We start from the raw sequence: 26,845 nt of genomic DNA on the forward strand, positions 1-26,845 counted from the left end.
GAGACAAGGCGAGAGGCTTACAGCTCTCTATTTTCAGTGACACAAATACACTTCCGATTAATTAGGTAAACAGAGTAAATGACGAGGTAGGCTGGCTGAGGGTGTAGAAAACATACTGATGTCAGGTGGGATGACTAATGTCCCTGACACCATTTGCTCAGGTTTTCCCCATTTTGTGAAAAGTGGACAACCCAATAAGCAATAATTAAGTGCCTACTGCGGCCATGCCTCCAGGGCTGAACGTCTTGACTTCAGCAGGAGGGACGGACATCTAGCACATGGGCTACACCACCCTTGCCCACATCTCCTCTCCTCTGCATCACAGGAAAGTGCATTTTCTGGGATCCCTTGCCTTCATGGTAGGTTCAGCCAAGGGAGGCACTGGCAGAGACTGGCTGATGGAGAAGGCAAGTCTCCCTGTCTTTTCCTGTATCATGTGGCATCTCCAGCAGTGACCCTCTCAGCCATGGCTTCTGCTCCTATGAAAGGCAGTCCCTCTCTCTGTGCTCCCTGCTGTGCCCAGCCAAGAACATGGACTCTGATAGCCCTACATTCTCCCTTTGCCGCTCCTGCAAGGGATGGTATCAGCTTCTTGGTGTTGTTAATATATGGATTTTTTTTATTTGTCTCTGTTTATTGCTTGACTCCTCAGCTCTCCCATCCCTGTATAACAAATTTCCCATATTAAATTCTCTCTGCTTGAAACGGCCGGTGTGGTCTCTGTTTTCTTAGAGATCTTGCCTTCCCTTCTTTCAAATCATGTATCACCATCTGTAATGATTTTATTTACCCGCTTGTACAGTTATTTATTATCTGTCCTCTGTACTGGAACATAAGCTTCCTGTTTCCAACATTTAGCCCTGTGCCTGACACAGAGTAGACGTTGAAAAATAAAAGGTGAATAAATGAACGGCTAAATGACTGTTTTGAGACAGTTTGAACCCAGGACAAAATCAAAAGTGAACACATTTCAAAAGTGATATATTTCTCTATCATTTTTGGAAACAAGTCCAGGGCAAAGGGGCATAAGTGTTAGAGTTTGTGAATTCATCTGCGTGGAGTGGGAAGGATCCTCACCAACGCTCTTTCTTTTGAATTGGGCCAGGCCCATGTTTAAACGGGGAGGGCAATGTCTTCCTGCCTTTTAGAGCAGGGTTTTCTCTGGGCTAGAATCCAGGATAGCCACTGTCTAGATGGCAGTAGCCCTCCTCCTGTCCAGGCTTCAGGGGTTAAAAGCATCTCACGGCAAAGCAAGGATATGCTTCTTGTCGCTCGGTGGGTTGATCAAATCTGTATCCTATCAGCCTGCCTGAGTTCACCTTCATCCAGGAAATACACCTCCGGCCCATCTTCCCACCTCCAGCCCCTGCTCCCCTCTTCTTCTCTGTCGGGGGACTTCCTTTGCCACAGGAGCTTGCATCATTGCCAAGGGTTTGCATGGGGGCTGTGAGGTGGGGTGGGGTAGGACTGGGTGACAAAATGACGTGGCTCCAAACTCTCCAGTGGGATGATTCGCAGGTGCGGTCGCCATGCTTTCTTCAAACATGATTAGGGCCGCAGCCTCCAGAGTGGTCACCTGCTCACTAATGCCCGGTCATGCTCTTCCCCTCCTGTCCCATCTCACTTCCCTTCTCCCTCATTTGTACTTCCTGGACCACATCTCAGATCACCTCCCTGCACCCAATTCCTTGCCTCCAAAGTGAGCAGAGAATCCAATTCCCATTTTCTTAGAGGTTCTTCCTCTTTATTCCCTGTAAGGGTTTGCTTCTGTGGAAAAGCTGGGTGGACAGTGAGTGTTTAGCTTTCCTGGCTCCCCCCTGCTAACCACCTTCCTGACCAGGAGGAAGAATCAGCACCGGGAGAGTCGGTCCGTGTCTGGACTCTAACATCATGGTTCTGCAAATGTGTGTGGGACCTGCAGCAACAGCTGTGATACCCAGGAGCCTCTGAGAGATGCAGCGCTCGAGCCCCACCGGAGCTGAGCATCAGAAACTCGGAGGGCGTGCTAGCACGGGGTACTGACGGGCCCCTGGGGGCTCCCATGGCTCATTGCAGGCTGGAAAGCAGTGCTCTAAAGCCCACTAATCAGAGCTGGATGTACAGTGCACAGGCAGCTCATTCTGCTTTTAGCTACCGGGGGAGGGCTTGGGTCACTGATTAGTATGTGTAGATGATGATTCTTATCAGTTATAACAGATGCCCTTGCGCACACTGATTTCTTCATATTAGATAGCCGAAGTGATTCTCGATGTCTCAAGGCAGATGTTAGGAAGAACAGGGGCTTGGGAGCCAGAAACACCTGTGTGACACCCAGCCCTGATGGAGTGAGGGGCAGGCCATCAATGCTCTGTGTATCCTTAGGATACTTCACTATTCTGTGCACCCTGTGCCCAGGTGCTTCCCCTCCCAATGCCAGGACCTGTATCTCCTTTGCTTGTCTTGCTTGCATCGGGAGCTGGGCCCCTTACACAGTGACAGATCAGTGCGAGGATTAATGAGTCTCTAGAAGGACTCACAGGACTCAGAAAAGCCATCATATTCATAGTTACATTTTGTTACAGTGCAATGATACAGATTAAAATCAGCACCCAGGTGAGTGCAGGGGTGCAGGAGAGCTCCAGGTGACTGTCTCACTGGCACTGCACGAACAGTGGTTATTCTCCCAGCGATGATGTGTGCAGTATTTGCTGACTAGGGAGACTCACCTGAGCCTTGAGGTCTAGGGTTTTTAGTGGGGGTGGGTCACACAGACATAGGTGGTTGCCCACATGGCTGACCTTAATCTCCAGCCTCCCAGAGGTCAAGATGATACTGTGTGGCCCAAGGCCCCCACCGTAAATCACATTGTTAGCTCAGACTGTCAGGTGTGGCCCAAGGCCCCAGGCAAACAAAGGCACTCTTACCAGGCAGGACATTCCAGGACTGAAAGCTTACTTTTTAGTTGCTCAGCAAGGGTCAAATCTTTCTTCAGGTGAGCTCAAGCCTCTACTGCTCATCAGGCATGAATACTCCAGGTCCTGCCGAGGGGGTGTCTGGAGGCAGGACAGGCATGACCCTATCTCCAGAGTTTCCTGCAGGCCTGAGCCAACGGTACCCTCAGGCACCCAAGTCAGCACTGCCGCTGGTTCAGCTCCTTCCCCGCCTGGTCTCTTCTCCCCTTGTCCCCCTTTCTGAACTCTGGGAACATTTCCTAACAAGTCTCCCCACACACAAATCCACTCCTGGGGACCCCCAAATAAGATTCTGTAAGAATCTACCAAGTTCTAAACTTCCCTAATTTTCTGTATTTCATGAACCTTCTTGTGTGACACCATGGCTTTGAAAGCTGCAGGTGCACTTTCTCCACACCTCACCCCTGCAGGTATAACTCAGTTATGTTGACAGTGATACACTTTTTGCTGGCCCTCAGCCCTGCCCTGCTCACAGCAGCCACTGCTTCCTGTGGTCTCTCCACACCGGCATCTTTCCAGGAGTCCCCAGGGGCAGCTCGGTCCCATATGGACACCAGCATCCTCTGCATCAGGCTATTTCTGCTGGGTGCTAATCTCATCTTTCTGCTCTGCTGCCCTTGGCCTACAGCCTCCCCTGGAGCTGTGGCCCCCATGCCAGTGTCCCCCACGATTGAAGCTGAGCCAGCTATGGAGTATTGAAAGCTGCTTCTTTCCTCTCTGATGTGTGTCACCCTATTATAGGCAACTCCAGTTCCAAGGTCTTACCCAGTTTGTGAACCGGCTCTCACAGGTCATCCTTGAGTCTTGTCTTCTCCCCAAAGCCAGCCATGCCTGCCATTCACACTCTGATGGTGGGCCCCTCTCTTTTTCACCCTCCTGCCAATAACTTTTTCAAAGGCCCAGGGTGGACCAGTTCTCGTCTGTAACTGAGATCTTCACAACATATGGTAGGCACAAATCTCTGCCCTCCTCCTTGTGTCATGTTTCCCTCTCCCTCTGACCCATCTGCCTGTGTTAGGTGGTATGCACTGGCCCTCTGCCCTCCCAGCAGTGAGGTCTCCCTCGTGCAGCTTCTGCTCGCAGAAGGATCACTTCTTGTCTTCTTTTGGAATTACAACACTACCTCGCATGTGTGCTGCTTCATAGTCAAACTCTTTTTAACCCTGGGAAATGCATAGGGCAGGACCATCCCTGACTTAATAAGAAGGAAATCCAGGATGGGCAAGTGAGTGTCCTGCTGTAGGAGCTTCCTAGGACTATCACAACAAGTACCACAAACAGGGTGGCTTAAAACAGCAGAAATGTACTGGCTCATCCTTCTGGAGCCCAGAAGTTCAAATTCAAGGTGTTGGCAGGGTCATGCTCCCTCTGAAAACTGTAAGGGAGACTCCATCCTTGCCTCTTCCTAGCTTTTGGTGGTTGCCATCAATCTTCGGCATCTCTTGGCTTCTAGATGCATGGTTCCATTCTTTCTGCCTTCATCCTCACATGCTGTTCTTCCTGTGTCTCGGTCCTCACGTGGCCCTCTTCTTTTAATAAAGACACCAGTCATATTGGATAGGGCCCACTCTACTCGAGTATAGCCTATCTTAACTAATTACATCTGTGATCACCTCCCTTCCAAATAAAATCACATTCTGGGGTTCTGTTGATTGGAACTTTGACACACCTTTTTTAGGGAGACATAATTCAACCTGTACCACTTGCCTAAGGTCATAAAGCTGGTAAGGGGTAGTTGAACTGCAGGGATGAGAACTTGACTCTCTGAGTCCAAAAGTGTGCATCGTCCGGTGCTGGAATGGTTTGGGTGCCAGTGGTTTCTGAGGTATCCAAATACTGAGGAGAAACCCTTCTTGATGTCCAAAAATGTATGCCATAATCATATGTTGCCTCAATAAAGTTCAGTCAGGAAAACAGCTCACACCAGAAGGTCACAGAAGGAATTTGATATAGGGAACTAGTTACATGTTGGAAGGGCCAACAGGTCAGTCAGCATCCCAGAAATCAATGGCTCATCAGACTAGAGCTGGAGGAACCAAGGCATAAAGTGGTGTTAACAGAACCAGGGCCAGGATCTCCCAGCAGTGACTGGACCAAGATGGGGCCACCCTGGTCTCTATCAGAGGTTAGAGGTCAGGGGTTGAGAGGAGGGGAGAAATGCTGGGGCTAGTCCCTTCCTCTCAGCTTATCTATTGGCAGAGCTTTCTGTTGGCCAAACCTAAATGGAAGCCTGTTGGCAAGATAAACTGAGAAATATAGTTCCCAGGCAAAAACTGTGGAATGGATCTGAGAACAAACATCTATATTTTGTAACCACTGATAGAAAAAAAAAACAACTATAAAAAAAACCCTAATATGAACTTAGTAGCACTTTGGATGATTAAAAAAAACCAACCCAGAGAGTTGTATACACTTACAAAGCATAGTGCAAATGTGGGGGGGGGCATGGTACTTGTACAGTTCACTATCAAAAGATTGGTAGGCATTAGTTCTGGGTCCCTCTATCCCTCCTCAGGTGGGCAGCTGAGAGTTTGGTGCTTTCTTGACTGGGAGAGTAAACAGTCAGAACACCTCATCCTAACAGCCTAAGATGACACCTAGAACAGAAAGTATAATCCCCGGGATGCTTGCGTGGCCCCATCGGTTAAGCATCTGCCTTCAGCTCAGGTCATGATCCCAGTGTCCTGGGATCAAGCCCCACATTGGGCTCCCTGCTCAGCGGGAAGCCTGCTTCTCCCTCTGCCTACCGCTCTCCCTGCTGACAGTTCGCTCCCTCTCTCTGACAAATAAATAAATAAAATCTTAAAAAAAAGGAAAGTATAATCCCCTTATGCATACATGGGGTTCATGCCCTTTGAACACATGATGAGCTCTTTTAATTACCACAGACTCTTTCAGCACTAAGGTGGTAAATAGCTAAGTCTAATTAATCTCTGCATGTCCGGGAAATAGTACATTCCACTGTCTGCCCTTTGGCAACAGTGGCGGCAGGGCCGAGCACCATGTGAGTCCCGTTGCTGTCCCTAGCCTGCCAACTTTGTGCTGCCCCTTCTTTTGACTGTAATGTGTTACCATCTGGGAGGAAGGGGGTGTACTGGATTTTGTAACCCAGCACAGATCACAGGTGAGGAGGGCGAGGACACCTCTCCTAGACTGTCCCTAGTGAGTTCTTTGGATGTAGGCATTGTTTTCTCTTTGAGGCTATGGTTAAACCACATACCTTTCAGGCTGTCAGGCAGCTCTGTGTTTCCACCAACCACCTGAAGAGCTGGTGAAATGTAAATGAAAGCCCCTCCCATTTTGTCTGGTTTGAATACTGTCTTAACCTCAGTATTGGGAGTGAAGCTCCGCACATAGTAGGATGGCAATTTGATCTTGGGGATGGGATGAACCTTGGTGTCTGGCCCAAGCAGCCAGATAATTGGCTCATCCTCTCATGTAGGCACAGAATTTGCAGCCAGGTGCTGGGTCACTGTAGGCCTCCTGATGGCTCAGTGCAGATGGAGTGATAGAGCTGAAAAAAGCTCCCAGACTTAAGTGCTTGTTATGCAACTGGCAGAGAGGATTACAAGCTCCCAACTTTGATTTCCTGGAGTCTCACATGATCAGCCCAGAGACCCCGCACAGAGAGCTGGAAGGCCCCAGAGAAGACCTTTGTTCAGACCAGTACTAACCTGTTTTCTTACTCTACCAAGCGACCTCCTATTGCACAGACCAGACCTCCTGTCCCACACTTACTAACATGTCAGCAAGAACTTCATAGAACATGGTTAGTCAAAACGGCTCTGCCATCCCTCTACCTGACATTGATCAGACAGGAGGTCATGGCCCAAGTCAAAAGTAAGCCTGTCTTTTGTTCCTCATTGGTCCGGAAACCCCGGTTTCTAGGGATTGTCACAAGTTTGCTTAATGCAAGGTATTGTCCTGTAGGTGATCTATGCCAATAAAACAATGCCAGATGTACAGAAGCAGGTTGAAGATAAATCTTGTTTAAGGCCAAATGCTTTTGTGAGCTCCCTGCTGAACCGGCGGCCTGCACCAGCTGCATTTAAGCCATGTGAGCAGCAGAGGGCAGCAGAGGATGCAGTTGTGTGGCGCAGCTAGGCCCTGACCCAGGCTTCCCACCCCACCAGGACAGAAAGCACACGGAACTGGCTTGGGCCAGTTCCGCCAAGATGCAAGCCTTACCTCTCCAGCAGGTCCACGGGACATTTGATTGGTGAACCACAGGTCAGGCCTCTAACTCTAAGGGACTAAGGGGAGACAACTTGCAGGTGTTCCCTCAGCCCACCCACATGTCCAGGATGTGGAGCTGCCTGGGGACCCCAGCTGGGGTTATCTTGGTGGACAGGCTTCCCTGTCCCTCCTACAACTGCTGAGAGCTCAGGTAGCTGCTTGTTTTTTGAAGATGAAGAATCTCATCTTAGAATTCCCTGAATCTTCAAATTGCTCACCTAGATACTCAGGGTCCTACACGCACCTGCTCTTCAGGTGCCCTCTGTGATTCTGGATGGCTGGGTACGATCAGATTGACCTACTTGCTCCCTCACCCCTGTCATCAGCACTGAGATAAGCACTGTGAAGATGCCCCCAACATGGAGAAGAGCAAAAATATGGAGCAGAGGTGCAAGCCCTTGGAAAGAAGAGGGGTACACAGCAGCCTAGGGAGAACGTGAGCCATGTTTTGAACAGCCTTCCTTGGGTTTTTCCCCAGCTTTATTGAGTTATAATTGACAAATAAAATTTTTTATTTTTAATAAATATTTAACATGTACAATGTGATAAAATGATATACACATACATTTTATGAAATGATTATCTTAACCAAGTTAATTAGCACATCCATCACCTCACAGAGTTATCTTTTTCTTTTTTTGTAATGCTTGAGATCTATTTTCTTAGCAAATTTCTACTCTCTTAGCAACTTTCAAGTACACAACCCAGTATTGTTAACTAAAATCACCAGAACTTACTCATCTTAAAACTGAAAGTCTGTACCCTTTGACTGACATTTCTCCAATCCCCCCCAACTCCCAGTTCTTGGTAGCAACCATTCTATGCCATGTTTCTGTGGGATTGGCTCTTTAAAAATCGATTTTACATATGAGTGAGATCATACTGTATGTGTCATTCTCTGCCTGGCTTATTTCACTTAGCATAATGCCTCCAGTCATCCATGTTGTCATAAATGTCAAAATTTCCTTCTTACTTTATGGCTGAATAATATTCCATTATATATATATATATCTTCTTTATCCATTCATCTGTTGATGGACACTTAGGCTGTTTCCTTATCTCAGCTCCTGTGAGTAAAAGCTTCATTGTTTTTTACTTTCTTTTTTTTTCAATGTTTGTTTGTTTGTAATGTCTATTTGTCTGTTTGTCTGTCTGTTTGTTTGTTTATCTCTACACCCAACATGGGGTTTAAATTCATGACCCAGAGATCAAGAGTCCCTTACTCTTCCAACTGAGCCAGCCAGGAGACCCCATTTTTTTTTTCTGAAGATGCTGTTGTCCTTGGCTTTGGGTATCAATGTTCCTAATGACCTACAAGGCACAAGTATCAGTGGGATCCTGGTTCCTTAGGGAAACCCATGACTCACCCAAGCTGTTTTCTTTTCTCTTCCACACTTAATATTTTTCCATGCTTGCCCAGCCTTCCTATCTGCCTGAAAGGAGGGTCTGCCAGGTCCTCACTTCCATGACACTCTTTTGGCGGCTGAACTGCCATCCTGATGCTTTCCTGTTCTTCCCAGCCCTCTCCAGGCCCTGCGCCCACCCTGCACCAGGGCTGCGAAATGGTGAATCACAAGCTCATTGGCTTAGAGTAAGATGGGTCTTGATGTTGGTCTTGGTGTCCTGGAAGAGGCTTGCACAACCATTTCCAGGTGTTGGATGTCCTGTCCCACACCCCAATTCCTTCATCACCCTATTTTTTTCTGGGGTACCCACTCTAACTAGTTCCATTCTGCCCAGGTTATAGTTAATGCTCCTTGATGCCTGGGCCTAGGATGTGTTTCTACTTCCCAAGGTGCTCCATTTACAGAACTAATGTAGGTGCTGGCTGAGGAGGAGGGACAGCTTTAATTTTCCTTTTGTGACTTCTACTTCCTGGGAACTCACAGAATGTCTTGAGCCAAGGTCCCTGCAGCAGAGGCCGATCCAGGGTGGGCCCCAGATCCAGGGAGAAGGATGCCAGTGGAGGCCTGAGTGGTAGGTGGGGATTCTGACACTCCACACTGAACACCTCTGTTTGGCAGCAACAATGGTTTATACTTTCTTTGCAAAGTAATTCCAAAATCATCTCTAGGCCACCCTATCTTCAGTCTTCAAGCAAAGATAGTCTTGAGTTAAATTGTTCAGGTTAGTTTTCTATCTTTGATCCCCTTATGTCACCTTTTGGACAGAAGCAATCCTGAGACATTACTCTGTAGGTTCTATGTCATCATAATGCCCACGGGGCAGCTTGAGGATTGTCTCAGAAGCTCACTCCCTCCTAAACAGTGGGGGATAGCAATGCTGGTTCAAGAGTGCACTGGAAATGCAGAGCAACTGAGATGCTTAGAGATATGAAAGCCAGGAAATATTCCATTAAAAATGGCACACTCTAAGGCGGCTCAAGCTCAAAATAAATGAGAAGTTCAGGCTGGGATAATCCCACCAAGATATTCGAGAAGAGAGCTATATCCAGATCAACCACACCTGACCTCCAGCTTTGCTTCTTGCTACTGCAGGGACCAGCTAGGCAGAGGGAGGAAAGTGGGGGATCTGATGGCATTTAAGCACAAGTCCTTTGCCCACATTGTTCCCAAAGCAAGACCCCCACCTTCCTCCAGGTCACTTCTCTTCATTCTAGGCCAGTGCTGTGTAACAGAGCTTTCTGCCATGGTAGAAACAATCCTGGTCTGCATTGTGCAGTATGGTAGCCATCTGCTACATGTGGCTATTTAGCACTTGAAATGTGGTTACTGCAACTAAGGAAGTGATTTTTGAACTTTATTTAATGGTAATTTATTTAAACTTAAAAATGAAAATGGAAATGGCCATGCATGGCTAATGACTGTCATAATGGAGGGCTCTGTTCTAGATCATTAAAGATCCTGACTCACTGTCATTATCTCCAATATTACATCTGCTTTAATCCTTGATGATTTCAATGTGCTCATATGTGATCCTTTCCACAAGCTGGGCTTTCAGTTCTTCCCCCTCCCCAGCTTTATTAAGATATAACTGACATGTAACACTGTGTAAGTTCACGGTATACAAAGTGTTGATTTGATTCATTTATACCTTGCAACATGATTACCACAGTAGCATTAGCTGACACCTCCATCCTATGACATAATTTCTTTCCTGTGTTAAGAACATTTAAGATCTGTGGGAATTCACAGTGCCTGGATAGACAAAATTTGACTCGTATATGCCTCCGTGGATGGGACTAATTGAAAAGCAAAGGAGGAGTGCCCCGAACGCTGGGCCTCCTTTGGAGTTTCTTGGCTGAAAGCGGCCAGATTCTTACTGCGGCTCAAGGTTCTCATCTAGGGAGTAAATGTTTAAATTTTGAAGAAAAACAGGCAACTGTGGTGGTCACATACTTCATGAATTCCTTGCCTCCTTGCCCTTATCACACCCGGCCCCATATATTATTGTCCTGACCATTAAAGTTACACTTTCTTCCTTGTTTTGTGCTTGTGCTTGGTGTATTGATAAGACCCCAATAAAAGTGGAGACAAAGCTTGGCTTGAGGCCTTTTGGCACTAGAGGGTCTGGCCCCCAGGCCTCTCCTTTCTCCTACTAAGTTGTCTGGAGTGACCTTTTCATTCGCTGTCTCGGGGCGACAAAGATCTACTCTTTTAGCCACATTCAGGTATATGACACTTGAATGTTATAATCATTATACTGTAATCAGAATGCTGTACCTTAGATCCCCAGAACCTATTAATCTCATAAATGGAAGCTTTGGCCCATATGTCCCCATTTTTGCTCCCCCCCAGTCCCTGGTAACCACCTCCATACTCTCTGTTTCTTTGAGTTTGACTCTTTTAGATTCCACATATAAGTGACATCATAAAATACTTGTCTTTCTGTGTCTGACGTACCTCACTTACCCCATCAAGATCCACCCAAGTTGTCACAAATGGCAGGATGTCATCATTTCTCATGGCTGAATAATATTTCATTCCAATATATATATTCCATTAATCAATTATATAATTATTATATAGTATATATTAATTATTAATTAATAATATAGTATATATAATATATTATATAATACAATTAATATATAATATCCCACAATATTCCATTCCATTCATATATATTCATATGTGTATATATATATATGACATATGGGTTATATATATGATATATATATCACATCTTCTTTATCCAGTCCTCCCTCAGTGGGTACTTATGTTTTCTCCATGTCTTGGCTATTGTGAATAATGCTGCAATGAACATGGGGGTGCACATATCTCTTTGAGAGCCTGATTTAATTTTCTTCAGAAAAATATAGAGACTGGAATTGCTGGATCATATGGTAGTTCTATTTTTAATTTTTTGAGGAACTTCCACTGTTTTCCACAGTGGCTGCACCATTTACATTCCTACCAACAGTGCACAAGAGTTCCCTTTTCTCTGCACCCTTGCCAGCACTTGTTTCCTTATGTCTTTTTGATGACCTTGGCCTTTCAGTTCTTGAACCCCTCTCCTGCATTGGCCTTGTCCTCCACTTACTTTCATAGGTTGGCTCAAGACATTTTTCATTAGCAATAACTACAGCTCTGCCATCATCTTATTTTCAAACACCCCACTTCTGATGACCACATGCTATATTCCTAGCTTACTGTCTCTAGAATTCCAAGCCCAACAAACTTTCAGGACCACAGGGACGTTATTTCCATTGATCATACCATCTTGCTGGTACCTTGTTTTACCTTGTTTGTGTTGAATATTCTTCCAATTACTGTACTCTTCTTGAGCTTTTTTCTGGGATATAGGTAAGTTTAAGAGACAGCTTGATCCTTTAGGGTCTTGCTTTCAAGTGCGGAGGCCAGAGCAGCCTAATTTTATCCCATTATTGAGGCAACACCCTTCTGAGCCCTTGAGCAGTGCCTTGTGTATTATGAGGCTTTCTACTCTGGGGTATTCTCTTCACACTCAAGTACACTCAGCTGAAGACTTAAGGGGACCCTCTGCAGCTCTCTAGAGTTCTCTCTCTCAGCGGCTATCCTCTCTGGGACTCTCCTCTACAGAGTTTAGCTGCTGTGGCCTCCCCAGACCCCCCGTGCCATTTCCTCGTCTCCGGGAAGTTGCCAGGTTCTGTCTAGTGCCTCCCTTCTTGCACTGCAACCTGGACCCTCTCCAGGAAGTATGCTGAGCAATTATAAACTCAATCTGTTTGTTTCTCATGTCTCAGGGATTCCTGCCAGTTTTCCAGTGTCTAAACACCATATATATATGTGTATATATATATATATATATATATATATATATATATATATACATATATATATATGTACACACACACACACACACACACACATACTAGAAGGGAGGAAGTCCAGTGTTTTAGTTATTTAACATGGGAGGGTGAATCTTGACCATCAGGTAGAAATCCTCATTTTCCCTCTTCTTCACACCCTTCCTTACTCAGCTCAGACCTCATGCTCAGTCACTGTAGACATCATCTTGCTCTTTACTTCTAGCTCAACTAACCACAGCCCTGGTTAAATCCAGATCTCTGCCAATCCCTTGTCTGCCTCTGCAGATGAGCTTGCCTACATAGAAACACCCACATGGCAGCAGCTTTGTCTTTACATTTATGGCCATGGACCATTCATGCTGCCTGACAAACACATTATCTGTCTCCAGTCCAATCTCTAAATGGCCATGCCAAACCTTCTCTTCAAACCCCAAATTTTTCCACCACCATCCTCTCTCTCTCAGCTTCCAAATTTATTGGAAAATTTAAGCCACCAGAGACTTTCAAAGACAGTCCTTGCCAGTTTCACTGACCCACCCTTCCCTGCACTCAACCGCCTTTTGGCCTATTCCAGAGATGACCACACTCCCTTCATTAACCTATCTCTTCCTCTTTGTGTGAGGCCTCAGCCTTCTCATTTAAAAAAGACTTTGCTGCAGAGATTCTCCCTTCTCTCTCCCACATCATCAGGCATTTGAATTACACTGGATCATTCCCATTACTCAGTGTTCCTCTCATCTTAAAGGAACTCATGACCCTGCTTCCTCCTCATTTCTGTATCACTTCTTTGCTACCCATTTGAAGCAATACTCGGTGAAAAACCTCACTCACTGTCATAAATCCATCTCTACCCACTTTCTCTTGATTCCATTCTTATCAGGCTTTAGCTGCCAATACGTACCTAAAAGTGCTCTCATCAAGGTGACCTCCATGTTGCTAAAGCCAGAGGTCAATTCTCAGTTCTCATGTTTGTGACCCATCAGCAGCATTGACTTAATAAATACCCTCTTCTCTTTGAGACATTTTCTGCTTTGGCCTCTAAGACACCATATGTATCTGCCTTTTTTCTCAGTCACCTGCTGGTTTCTCCTCTTGCCCATTATCTTGTCATGTGGAATGCCTCAGATTCAATCCATTATCCTCTTCTTTATCAGTACCCTCCCTTTTGATGATCTCATCCTGTCTGGTGGCCTTATGCACCATCCATATGCTGTGACACCACTCCCCCGATTACATCTTTAACCCAGACTGTTCTTCTAGACTCAAGACTCATACCACCTAACTGCTTACCCAACAACTCCACTTGGGTGCCTAAGGGACATCTCCAGCTCATCATGGATGAACTAGAACTCTTTCCCACTCATCCAGTGTCTTCCTAATTGGCTTGCTTGCCTCTATCCCTTTCCCCCATAATCTATTCTCAACATGGCAGCTGGAATAAGCAATCCTTTTTAAAAGTAAGTCACTGGCATCCCTCCTTTGCCAACAACTTCGGTGCCTCCATTTTATTCAGATTAAAAGACAAAGTCCTTGCCACGGCCTGCAGCCTGCTTATCTGGGTCTTGACTGTGTCCCCTATGCCTTTCTTTTGCTCATTTTGTTGTGGGTTGCACTGGCCTCTGTGCTCTCTGAAACATGCAGCTGTGCTCCCTGCCTAAGGCCTTTGCATGAGCTAGTCTCTGCCCAGAACATTTCCCCTTATTTATCAGCCTGGCTCACTCCTTCACCTCCTTCAAGTCTTTGCTCAAATGCTACCTTCTCAATGAGGTGATATGATGGTTCCACTTAACTCCATAAGTAGTTATGGAGTCCTTGCCATTTTCCTCCTCCCTCCCTCCCTCCCTTCCTTCCTTTCTCTTTCCTTCCTTTCTTTTTTTTTTCTGTAAGTGCTCCTTGCCATTTTCAGATAATTCACTTGCTCATTATGTCTCTGATGGCTAAGATATAAGCTCAATGAGGCTCCAGAACCTGGTTTCATTCACTGATGTCTCCATGTGCATAGAACACTGTCAGCACACGCAAATACTTGATATATATTTGTGTTAAATAAATATTGGTTGAAATTCCTAATTCCTTTTGTCTGAGTGTGTGTGTGTGTTTCCATTGCTTATAATTTCCTGCTGTTAATTTTTTTTTGATGTGTTCCATGATTCATTGTTTGTGCATCACACCCAGTGCTCCACGCAGAATGTGCCCTCTTTAATACCCATCACCAGGCTAACCCAACCCCCCACCCACCTCCCCTCTAGAACCCTCAGTTTGTTTTTCAGAGTCCATCGTCTCTAATGGTTCATCTCCCCCTCCGACTTACTCCACTTCATTCTTCCCCTCCTGCTATCTTCTTCTTCTTTTTTTTTTCTTAACATATATATTGCATTGTTTGCTTCAGAAGTACAGATCCATGATTCATCAGTCTTGTACAATTCACAGCGCTCACCATAGCACATACCCTCCCCAATGTCTATCATCCAGCCACCCAATCCCTCCCACTCCCCACCACTCCAGCAACCCTCAATTTGTTTCCTGAGATTAAGAATTCCTCATATCAGTGAGGTCATATGATACATGTCTTTCTCTGATTGACTTATTTCACTCCCTGATGTTAATTTTAATCTGATTTGACCACCTGGACAAAAGTATTGAGGTGAAAAGAAAGAGAAAAGCCATTTCAATGATTTTGGACCATGAACCTGAAAGATTTTCATCTTGAAAATCATCATGCCAAAGAGTCTGGGTTTAAGACCAGTGATGACAATATCCTACCTTCCCTGAACCCAAATATCACTAATGCCACCTTGCATTAGGTTGGCAATAGTTCGTTGTGAGATCCAGCAGGGCTCTGCATTCAGTGCAGTCTGCTTAGGATTCTTTCTCTTCCTCTCCCTCCCCTCCCCCTCCCCTTGCTTGCACTCTCATACTTTCCTTCGCTCTCTTAAATCAATCAATCAATCAATAAATAAATAAATAATATTTTCTTTTTTAAAGGGTGGCAAGAGTGTAGTGCTCTTCCCATAAAGGTGATCGGTGAGCACTGATTATCTATCCCCTCTCTGCCCTTTGGACCATGGAATGGTCAGTGCCTTTCCCAATATGACCACTGCACAGTCACATCATTTGAACCAGTCTGATTACCTCTCAACTTTTGATTTATAAGCTCAGTCTCCTATCTCTCTGCTCAGCTTCCACTTGACAGTTAATGGAAATGAGTTGCGTTTCCTGGTCTGGACTATACATTATGTTTTGAGTGTTTCCCCCTTTATTTGCTTAACAAAGGTGGAACATTAAATGGTTCAACTCTGTGTTTCACACATGAGACCTGTGCATCCAAAGGCATTACCTCTTCTGCTTTACCTCAGAGTCCAGATATGCAGCTATGTGTGTGCACATGTACCTGCCCCACAAGGCCGTGAGCAACCTTGGGACAAGATTCTTTGAGACCACATACCTGGTCCAGCACAAGTGAGAAACTATCACATAATGAACTGGACAATTTAGCAGCAATGCTAGGGTCAATGCTTTAATATAAACTATACATTTTAGGAAAACAACTCCCCATGATTGCATTAAACATCTTTGCCATGATTTCTCTGCTTATTCTCCTTGCTAGATTCCCTCTTTCCATCATATGAATTAGAGAATTCAGTTTGTTCTCCCCTTGCCAGGAGGAATTCAGAGCCCTTCTAAACTTAAATAGCCATGTAATTTACCCATGGGCTGTTCTTCCAGAGTGTTTTAAGTTTTAATTCCAATATAGTTAACATGTAATGTTATATTAGTTTCAGGTGCACAATATAGCAATTCAATACTTCCATACATCACCTGTTGCTTATCACAGCAAGTGCACTCCTTGATCCCCACCGCCTATTTCACCCACTCCTCACACACCTCCTCTCTGGTAACCACCAGTTTGTCTCTTTCTTTGTTTCTCTCTCTCTTTTTTCTTTGCTCATATGGTATTGTCTTTCTCTGGTTGATTTGTATCACTTAGCATTATACTCACTAGCTCCATGCAATGCATGTCATTGCAAATGACAAGATTTCATTCTTTTTTAGGGCTGAATAATATTCCATTGTAAACATATACCACATCTTTATCCATTCATCAGTTGATAGACACTTGGGCTGCTTCCATAATTTCGCTATTGTAAATAATGCTACAATAAACATAAGGGTGTTTATAGGAGTGTATGTATACCTTTGATTTAGAGTTCTTGTATTTTTTGGGTAAATACCCAAAGTGGGATTCCTGGATTAGAGGGTATTTTTAATTTTTGAGGAACCTCCATCCTGTTTTCCACACTGGCTGCACCAGTTTGCATTCAGCAACAGTGCATAAGGTTTCCTTTTTCTCCGCATCCTCCCCAATACCTGTTGTTTCTATATTGTTGACTTTAGCCATTCTGACAGGTGTGAGGTGACATTACATTGTAGTTTTGATTTGCATTTCCTTAAAGATGAGTGATGTTGAGCATCTTTTCACATGGATGTCTTCTTTGGAGAAATGTTGGTTCATGTCTTCTGCCCATTTTTAAATTGGATTATTTGGTTTGGGAGTGTTCAGTTGTATTATTTATTTGTATATTTTGTCTTCCAGAGCTTTAAGGTCAATAATCTAAATATTTTCTTTCTGTGGTGAAGATTGGACCCCAAGGTGTCCAGACAAGGACAGAGAAGGAGCAACTGGAGGAGGATGGGATCTGTCTCTGTGAGGTTACAGTGGGAAAAGTAGGATCTCTGGTCCATGCAGACTGTGTCTTTGATAGGCACATTAGAGTATGCATGTGTATGCATGGGCATATACATGCTGCATGCATGTGCACATGCATATATGTGTTTGTGTTCAGATATTTGAAAAGAGCAAAAGTGTAATTACATTTGAGGAACTAGGTAGGGCCCCCTTGCTTTTGGGGAGAGACTATCATTTGAGACCAAGTATGTAGGGGTAGGGGTGGGGAAAGCTAGCACCAGCAGCTGCTTTTAATAATGCCGCTCACCTCTGCTGATTAATTAATATGCTTGTCAAAATAAAAGGGAAATGGAAATGCCCCCCATTGCTGGGAGTGGGATTGGTTGAGCCATCCAGACTCAGATTAATTACTAATGCTCTCATCTCTCTTGGGCTCCAGATACAATAGAACAATAATGAAGGAGACACACACACAGATCTGTCTTGCCCCTTGTATATCCAGCTGTGCTCTGCTGGCATTCAGTTCCCAAGGGGGTTGGAGCCCGGCTTGTTCCCAGGCAAAACTCCCAAAGGCATCAGCAGTTTACAGAAAAGTTGGCAAACTCTGTGAGCTCCATCAAGAAGGGCACCAGAGACCAAAGCAGTTTTCCACCTTAAAACAAAAACAAGTGGAACCTGGGACAGATTTGGATTTGCTCTAGACAGAAGGTAGGTGACCAAGTTGGCTCAGGGAAGAGATTGACCACAGCCCAGAGAATGGATGGGGCCCTGGGGGTGGGGCACACTGAAGTGGTTTGGATGCTTTGGTCTGCATAGATGAGTGTTGAATTGCACTAAATTGTACATAATATAGATAAAGGAAATAGCTCTTCTTATTGCACCCCAGAACAATAGAACCAGGATTACCCCAGGAAGTTTCAAAAGAACTCTTCTCTTTCAGTTCCAACAATAGGTTTTGAATTTTGGGGCAGAGGCAATTCAAAGCAATGTTTTCACCAAAAAAAAAAAAAAAGCTTCTTTTTTTCTCCTAGGTATACGGAGATATGTTATTTCCACCTCTCCTGTGGTTGAGGTTATATGATGAGTGGGAGTGGGATGTGGGTGCAAGCAATGTAACTTGATCCCCAAACTTCCTGTGAGGGCTCTGTGTTCTCTCTCCTATCACTGCAGACAATCTTGTTGAGCTGCTTCAGTAGGGTAGAGATGCAAGGTGGAAGGACTCTGGGTCTTTAAATGACTTTGTGGAGCAGACCTACCCCTTCCCTGCCAAGAACCCCACTGACCCAGACTGGGTGGCAGACAAGACCGTTTCCTAGTGCGTGAAGCCTAGGGCAGCCATAACAAGGTACCACAAACTGGGTTTGCTTAAAAAACAGAAATATATTGTTTCACATTTCTGGAAACGGATCTGGGTCATGTTATTGTCTGTGAAGGCTCTAGAGGAGGATGCTTCTTTGCCCCTTCCTGGCTTCTGATGGTTGTGGCATCCTTGGCATTCCTTGGTTTGTAGCTGGCCACTGCAACCTCTGTCTGTCCATCACATGAGGCTCTCCTTGTGGGTCTTTCTAGGAGTCCAAATTTCCATCTTACAGACACCAGTCATGGATTAGAACCCACCTTAGTCCAGTATGACTTCATCTTAACTTGATTTGTATCTGCAAGGAACTATTCCCAAATAAGGTCATAGTCACAGGCACCAGGAGTTAAGACTTGAACATATCTTTCTAGGGGACTCAATTCAACCCACTGTAGTATCTAAAATTTGGAGCTTGTTTTTTTTATAGCAGCTGGCATTAGTTTCTTTGACTAATACAAGTCTGGTATTGGTCTCACCTGAGAAGAACTTTCTCCAGGAAGTCATTTCTACGTAGACCATGTGCTAGTTTCACAGGGGACTCTCCACATTGTCCTAAATTTCCCTTATTATTGCATTTATCATGCTGAGCAATGATATCATATTTACTTGGATAAGCACGCTTTTTGTCTCCTCCTCTACTACACTGTTCATGTCCTAGAGGCAGGACTTTCTTGTTCTTTATTGTATCTCCTGTGTGTGGTGCATAATATATTCCTTAATAAATTCTTTTCAGGTAAACAAATGGTTGATGCAGGGAGGGCTGGGTGTTCTGGCACAAGCAGCATTAGGCTAACTTTCTGCCTATAGGATTGTTGCAATTCTTGATGGCTTCCTTGTTGCCAAATCCACAGGCTTATTCTCACTTCCCTTATCTTTCTTATTTCATGTACCACAGCTGATGCCCTTGAACATCCCCACATATTAATGATGCTTCAAGAATCTGGCCTCCTTGGGTTCCTGGCTCTCAGCTTACCATCAGTTCCTTCTTAAAAACTGCTTATTTCTCATTTCTATTTGGACCCATTGCTTATTACCTCAAACCCCACACCTCTAACAGAAACTGTTTCTTTCACTCACTCCATGGGTAGACATGGTTGACTGAGTTGAATTCCTTCTTTTTTTTTTTTCCACTCTACAGAGTTTATTGGGTTTATAACTGGACAAAGTCACACGTGTACAAAATGAAGCTCACATTATCCCAAAGCAGAGTAGGGATCCGTTACTGGCCTTTGGGGGAGCTCCGAGGTGAGGGCCAGCCAACCCTCCCACTCCAGAGAGATGTGGCCACAGGGGAGGGGAGGAGAGGGAGCCCAGCTGGCTTTGGTCACAGAATACAGAGCCTGGCCTTGGGCCAGGGCAGACAGATGGATGGTGGAGTAGGAGTCCCAGAAACCACCCTGCCCAGGGAGTCCAGGGACTGCTCCACCAGTCCCGCTCGCAATGTGGTTGGTCCAGACCTAGATTCAGTGGCTGGTGCAAAGGGAAGGCAGCAAAGCAGGAGGGAGGAGACACTGAAGTGTGGTGGCCCAGGGCACCCAGACCTGTGGAAAAGGGCGGGTGGGGAGACAGGCTAGCTGCTACTAGGCAGCTAGCAGCGGGTCTCATAAATGCCGCTGCGGCCAAAATAGCGCACCCATTTGATGACATCGTGGTCGCTGTAGTTCAGCTTCGGTTCAAACACCTTCAAGTAGCGCACTTTGAGTCCAGAGGGTGCGAATGGCACCTCAAAGTTCATGGAAATGGGGGGTCGAGCCCATTTCTTCTTGTCATTGGTGGGCAGAAGTTCAATCTCTGCGCTGATTTGCGATTACTTCATACCTGCCATGCGCTTGATCTTCCACACGATGGCGTTCTCGCTGGCCTTGTACTTGGCCTTCCCCTTCATGCCGATCACCTGTACCCCGCTTGTGTTCAGTGGGGTTGGGATCCTCACCTCAATCTTCTGAGCCAGTAATGAGGGCTTGAAATTGGACTTGATAACCACCTTAACCTCCAGCTTGGTGCGTCCCACTTCTCGCACTAGTGGGATCACCTGGAAAGGAAGGATGATGTCCTTGGTGGTACAATACCTCATTAGCTCAAACTCTCCATCTGGTGGGATGAATCTGATGCTGTGTTCAGAGTCAAACTTGCTGAGTCGCACACACTGGTGGAAGGTGCAGTCATCGATGGCAATCGATTGCTTCCCACTCTTGCTTGTTTCATCAGCTGTGCCTTTGCCTTGCTTCTCAATGACAATCTTGTCATTCATCCCAAACTTGCACTCAGGCATGCCACTCAGGTAGTTCTTCATCACCACCCGGCCTGACACATGGGCGCTCAGCACCTGCCCCTGGGGGGACATGAGGAGGTTCACACTCTCCAGCACATCCAAGAAGAGCTCATTCCGGCGATACCTGATGCCCTCCCGCCTCCAGCCAATCTGCCCGGTCACCTGGCTGGTGATCTGGGATTGCTCTTCTTTTGTCTGATGCTGGCTCTTGATACCCTGCTGAGTAATGAAGGTTTTCAGTGCTCCTGTCTCTGAAAGCTGTGGATAGCCAAAGTCCAGGATCTCATCCAGCAGCTCATTTATGAGCACAAAATTGTTCTTGATGTTCTCCTCGCTGATCTTGCCGAAGTAGGCAACCATTACGTCACACATCTTATAGAGGAATTCGAAGACCATGGCAGCATTGACATTCTGCTTGGTGACAGCTGCCAACCAGATGTTGGACCGCTTGACATGGAAGAAACTGGTGCGAGCGATGTTGGTGACGGGGCTGCGAACCTGCTGCCGGGCGTAGATAACATTGACCCGAAAGGCATCCACTGCATTCCTCCCGATGTCATCTCGGTAGACCCGGGAGATGAGCACCTCCCCCTTGTGATTATAGATGAATAAGCCTCCAATCACGGTGGCAGCTCAGTCTCCAAGGCCCATCGCTCTGAGAACAGACCTGGCCTCTGCGGCCCCCTCCTCGGCCCGCCCGGCCACTCTCCAGATCCCAAGATGTCCGCCCACCCCCTGCTCCGAGTGGAATTCCTTCTTAATCCATCTCCCAGTCCAGAACCTGCTTCAGAGTGGCCACTCATCACAACAGAGTCTCCCCACATGGGCTTGAGACCTACCTGCTCCTCCCCATCTTTTCCAAGAATTACATCTCAGAATGTTAGTTAGGAGGTGTTCCCTACAGACCATCAGGAGCCCTCAGGGATGGCAGGACCCTAAAGGTGACCTTGTCCACTAAGCCCTGTTTATTTTTAAAAAAACAACTTAAAAAAGTAGCCTTTTTTTTTTAGAGCAGTTTTAGGTTCACAGCAAAATTGAACTGAAAGTACAGAGAGTTCCCACATACCCTCTGCCTTCACACATGTACAGCCTCCCGCACTGTTATGGATTGAATGGTTGTGTCGCCCCAGAATTCTTATGTTGAAACCCTATCTTCTAATTTGATAGTATTAGGAGGTGGTACCTTTGAAAGTAATTAGCATTTCATGAGGTCATGAAGGTGGACTCTCACAAATGGGAGTACTTTTATAAGCAGTCACTAGAGAGCATGCTTAGTCTCTCTGCTCTATGCCAAGTGAGGATATAATAAGAAGTCAGTATTCTACAACCCGGAAGAGAATCTTCTTCAGAAATCAGCCATACTGACACCTTGATCTTGGACTTCTAGCCTCCAGAACTGTAAGAAATAAATTTCTGTTGTTTATAAGCTACAAGTTTATGATATTTCTTTGTTATGGAAACCTAAATGGACTAAGACACCCACTATCAATCCCCCATTAAGGGTGGTCCATTTGTTAGAATGAACTTGCATTGATACATCATTGTCACCCAAAATCCATAGTTTACATTACATAACTGACATTACATTACATTCTACAAGTTATGACAAATATATAGTTACATTTATCCACCATTATAGTATCATATAGAATGGTTCTCTGCCCTAAAAATCCTCTGCACTCTGCCTATTTCTCCCTCCCTCCCCTTTAACTCCTGGAAACCACTAAAATTTTTACCTCCTTCATAGTTTTGTCTTCCAGAATGTCATATAGTTGGAGTTGTATAGTATGTAGCATTTTCAGATTGGCTTCTTTCACTTAATAATGTAAATTTAGGCTCTCCCATGTCTTGCCATGGCTTGGTGGTTCATTTTTTTTCTAGCATTGAGTACTATTCCCTTGTCTGGAATTCATTCACCTACCAAAAGACATCTTGATTGCTTAAAGACTGACAATTATGAATAAAGTTTTCATTTTTTAAGTTTTATTTATAGAGGGAAAGAGAGAGAGAGGGAGAGAGAGAGGGAGAGAGAGAGAGAGAGAGAATCTTAAGCAGGCTCCATGCCTAGTGCATGAGCACAATGTGGGGCTCAATCTCACAACCCTGAGATCATTACCTGAGCTGAAATCAAGAGTCAGACACCTAGCTGACTGACTAACATAGTGGTTTGACAATTCTATATATTACTCAGTGCTCATCGTGATACATGTAGTCACCATCTATCACCATACAATGGTGATATTATTATAATATTATTGAGTATATTCCTTATGCTATACTTTTCATTTCTGTGACTTATTTATTTTATAACTGAAGTTAGTACCTCTTAATCCCCTTCATGTATTTCACCCATTCCCCCAACCCCCTTCCCCTTTGGCAACTGTGAGTTTGTTCCCTATATTTAAGAGCCTGTTTTTTGTTTGTTTTGTTCTGTTTTGTTTTGTTTAGATTCTACATATAAGCGAAATCATATATGAAAAGTAGCAGGAAGTTTACTCAAAAAATTAAAAATAGAAATACCATATGATCCAGTAATTCCATTATGGGGTATTTACCCAAAGAAAATGAAAACACTAATTTGAAAAGATACATACACCCCTATGTTTATTGCAGCATTATTTATAATAGCCAAGAAATGGAGGCAAACCCAAGCTTCCATCAATAGATGCATTGGTAAAAAAGATGTGGTAAAATGGTAATTACCCAGCCATAGAAAAGAATGAAACCTGACCATTTGCAACAACACAGATGGACCTAGAAGGCATTATGCTAAGTGAAATAAGTCAGACAAAGACAAATACTACATGATTTCATTCAATGTCTTTAATAGATAGAGATCTATTAAGATTTTCCATTTCTTCTTGTGTGAGTTTGGCAGATTGTGTTGTTAAAGGAACTGGTTCTAGGTTATAAATGTGAGCATAGAGCTATTTATAGTATTCCCTTATTATTCTTTTTTTTTTAACTATTTTTTTTTTGTGGGGATGGGTGGGAGAGGGAGAAGGGAGGAGGGACAGAGGGAGAGAAAGAATCTTAAGCAGGCTCCAGGCCTAGCATGGAGCCAGATGCAAGGCTCAATCTCACCACCCCAAGGTGACCTGAGTTGAAATCAAGTTGGGTGCTCAACCAACTGAGCCACCCAGGTGGCCCTACTATTACTGATCTTCATATCCATTTTCTTCTTTTTTTGAGAGGGAGGGGAACACAGGCCGAAGGGGTTGGGGAGAGCAGAGGGAGAGGGAGAGAGAGAATCTTAAGCAGGTCTCACACCCAGCACAGAGCCCAATATGGGGCCTAATCTCAAAATCCTGAGATCATGATCTGAGCTGAAATCAAGAGTTGAACACTTAACCAACTGAGCCACCCACACACCCCTATTTTTTTTTGTAATATAGTTCTCAATGTTGTAAATTCCCCTTCTAGCACTGTTTTTGCTACATCCCACAGATATCGATAAGTTGTATTTAATTTTCATTTAGGTCAAAATATTTCTAACTTTGTGTTGAGATGTCTTCTTTGACCCATGTGTGATTTACAAGTGTGTTGTTTAACCTCCATGTATTTTGGAATTTTCCAGTTATCTGTCTGTTAATGATTTCTAGTTTAAGGCCTTGTGCATGGTATTTGGAGTAATATAGTAGGGGATAAATGTAGTTGGTAAGAAATGAAGCCCATTGACTCTAACCACAGCTTCTTTATATGATACTAAGAAATAACTTCTAAATATGGTAACTCTATTAGGTATCTATTGTTACATAACCAATTACTCCAAAGTTCAGCTGATTAAAACAACAAATATTTATTATCACTGTGGGCCAGGTATTCAGGTATGGCTCATCTGGGTGCCTCTGACTCAGAGTCTGTCATAAAGAAGCTGCAATCAAATTGTGGGCCAGGGCTGTGTCTCATCTGAAGGTGCAATGAAGTGGGTGTGGGTTGTTGGCAGTCTTGGCACTTTGCTACATGAGTCTCCCCAACAGGGCTGCCTTAATATACATAGCTGGCTCACCCAGGTGAACAATCCAAGAGAGAGGGTGTGAGAGAACCCAAGAAAGAAGTCACAGTCTTTTTACGTCTTACCTTTGAAAGTGATATCCCACCACTCTTGCTGTTTTCTATTCATTAGAAGTAAGTCACTGGTTTTTTCTTCTCCTGGACAAGAGGCCTCTGCCACAACCATGTTATGCCAGATCATCAGTCAGGCCAAGAAGCATCTGAGCTTGATCCCCCTCTTCATATTTATTGAGGCAGAAGGTACTGGAGCAGTGCTGTATGTCTTGTGCCTGGCATTGTTCAATCCAGATGTCAGTTGGGATAGGAAGAATAATTCAGAACCCTGGAACAAACTGGGTCCCAATGATCAATACAAGTTCTACTCAGTGAATGTAGATTACAGCAAACTGAAGAAAGAAGGTCCAGACTTCTAAATGAAATGTTTCACTATAAAGCTGCTTACAGTGAAGGTCTTCCAGAAGCCATCCACACAATTTTCCACTTATCCAGGAAATATTTCCCCTCTAAATGCATGAAATCATGTTGGTGTATTGTGTTGGGGTTTACCCTGAATAATAAATATCTGAAACTTGAAAAAAAAAAAAAGGAAGTAAGTCACCAAGTCCAGGTATACTCATAAGGAGGTATTGCACAAGGATGAGAATGTCAAAGAAAGCCATTTTAGAGGTTGCCACCCACAAAGACCATGTGTCTACTTGCACAGACACTCTCAGTCTATATCTTTATGTATCTGTCCTGGTTTGGCTCCTCCCTTTCCTCTTTTGCCTTTCTTCCTTCCATTCCCTCTAGTGTTTGTACAATGCAATCCAAAAGCCATCTGTTGGGGCCAAATAAGTCTGATAAAAAGTTGATGAGATACATGCTATTTACATGGTCAAACATGCTCCCCTCATTATACATACATATTACAAAGGGGAAAAAAGTAATTTTAAAGTGGAGAAGTCTGGCAGACAGCACCTCAATTAGTTGAATAAAGTTAACAGTGCCAGGAATAGGACAAGTTAAAATCACATTCCACTTGATAGGATGCAATGAGAACACAGCATCACTTATGTGATGTTCCTGCCAAAGATGGGTACCCTGCATTTAATTATGAGAGAACATTAGACATATACAAATTGGTAAATATTCTATAGTCTGTGCTCTTCAAAATGTAAGAGTCATAAAAGTCAAAGAAGGACCAAGGAACTTCTTCAGATTGCAGGCAACTAAAAAAAGACATAATGACTAAATGCAACATATGATTCTGGTCTGGATCCTGTTTCTATAAAAACCATTATGGGGACAATGGGTGAAGCCTGAATGGAGGTTAATAACTAGATAGGGCAAAGTACCAATGTTAATAGCCTGATGTTGATGGTTCTACTGTGGGTAGTTAGGAGAACGTCTTTGTTTATAGGAGAGCCGCATTACCATATTCAGGAGTGATGGGGCATCACATCAGCAACTTACTCTTAAACTCTTCCAAAAAAAGAGTCCTTTGTACAGTACTTGTAACCTTTCTGTAAGTTTGAAATTTCTTTAAAATGTAATGTTTGAATGCCCCAATTAGGATGGAAAATTACATGACTACCCCACTTATGGATATAGGAGTTCCTCTAAAAACTCCTTCCCCATACCTTTATTCCCATAAACACTTAATTCATCCTTTTGGTCATGTATTTTCCTCTGGAGATAAACCTTCTCCAAAGCAATACTGAGGACACAGCCCCAGGACTGAGCTTGGAAATGTCAAATCTAATTAAATTATTTTAAGCACAGGAATTAGGGGAGCAAAAATAAATCTCACATTTGAAAACTGAATGTATATCAAGGAGAAGGTGGAAAAGATTGCTTTGCCCACCAAATCCTTAAGATTTTGGTTCAGTTTAAAAGTAGAAATCCTGGGACATCTGGCTGGATCAGTTGGTAGAATGTGTGACTCTTGATCTCAGGGTCCTGAGTTTGAGCCCCATGTTGGGCATAGAGATTACTTAAAAACAAACAAACAAAAAATTAAATAAATAAAGTAAAAATAGAAATCCTGATCCTTTGTGAGACTTTACAAATTAAATTGCCCTCATGGGGATGTCTGGGC

General features: G+C 44.3%; 2 pseudogenes; one reads left to right on the top strand and one right to left on the bottom strand.

Moving 5' to 3' along the window:
* Positions 1-19,594: 19,594 nt before the first annotated feature.
* Positions 19,595-21,489, bottom strand: LOC112828134 (AP-2 complex subunit mu pseudogene; annotated as a pseudogene).
* A 3,443-nt stretch (positions 21,490-24,932) lies between these two features.
* Positions 24,933-25,308, top strand: LOC112828107 (cytochrome c oxidase subunit NDUFA4 pseudogene; annotated as a pseudogene).
* The last annotated feature ends 1,537 nt before the right edge of the window (positions 25,309-26,845 follow it).

Source organism: Callorhinus ursinus, unplaced genomic scaffold (genome assembly GCF_003265705.2).
Source record: "Callorhinus ursinus isolate GAN/ISIS: 27379988/994484 unplaced genomic scaffold, GSC_fseal_2.0 scaffold29, whole genome shotgun sequence".
Classification (NCBI taxonomy): Eukaryota; Metazoa; Chordata; class Mammalia; order Carnivora; family Otariidae; genus Callorhinus; species Callorhinus ursinus.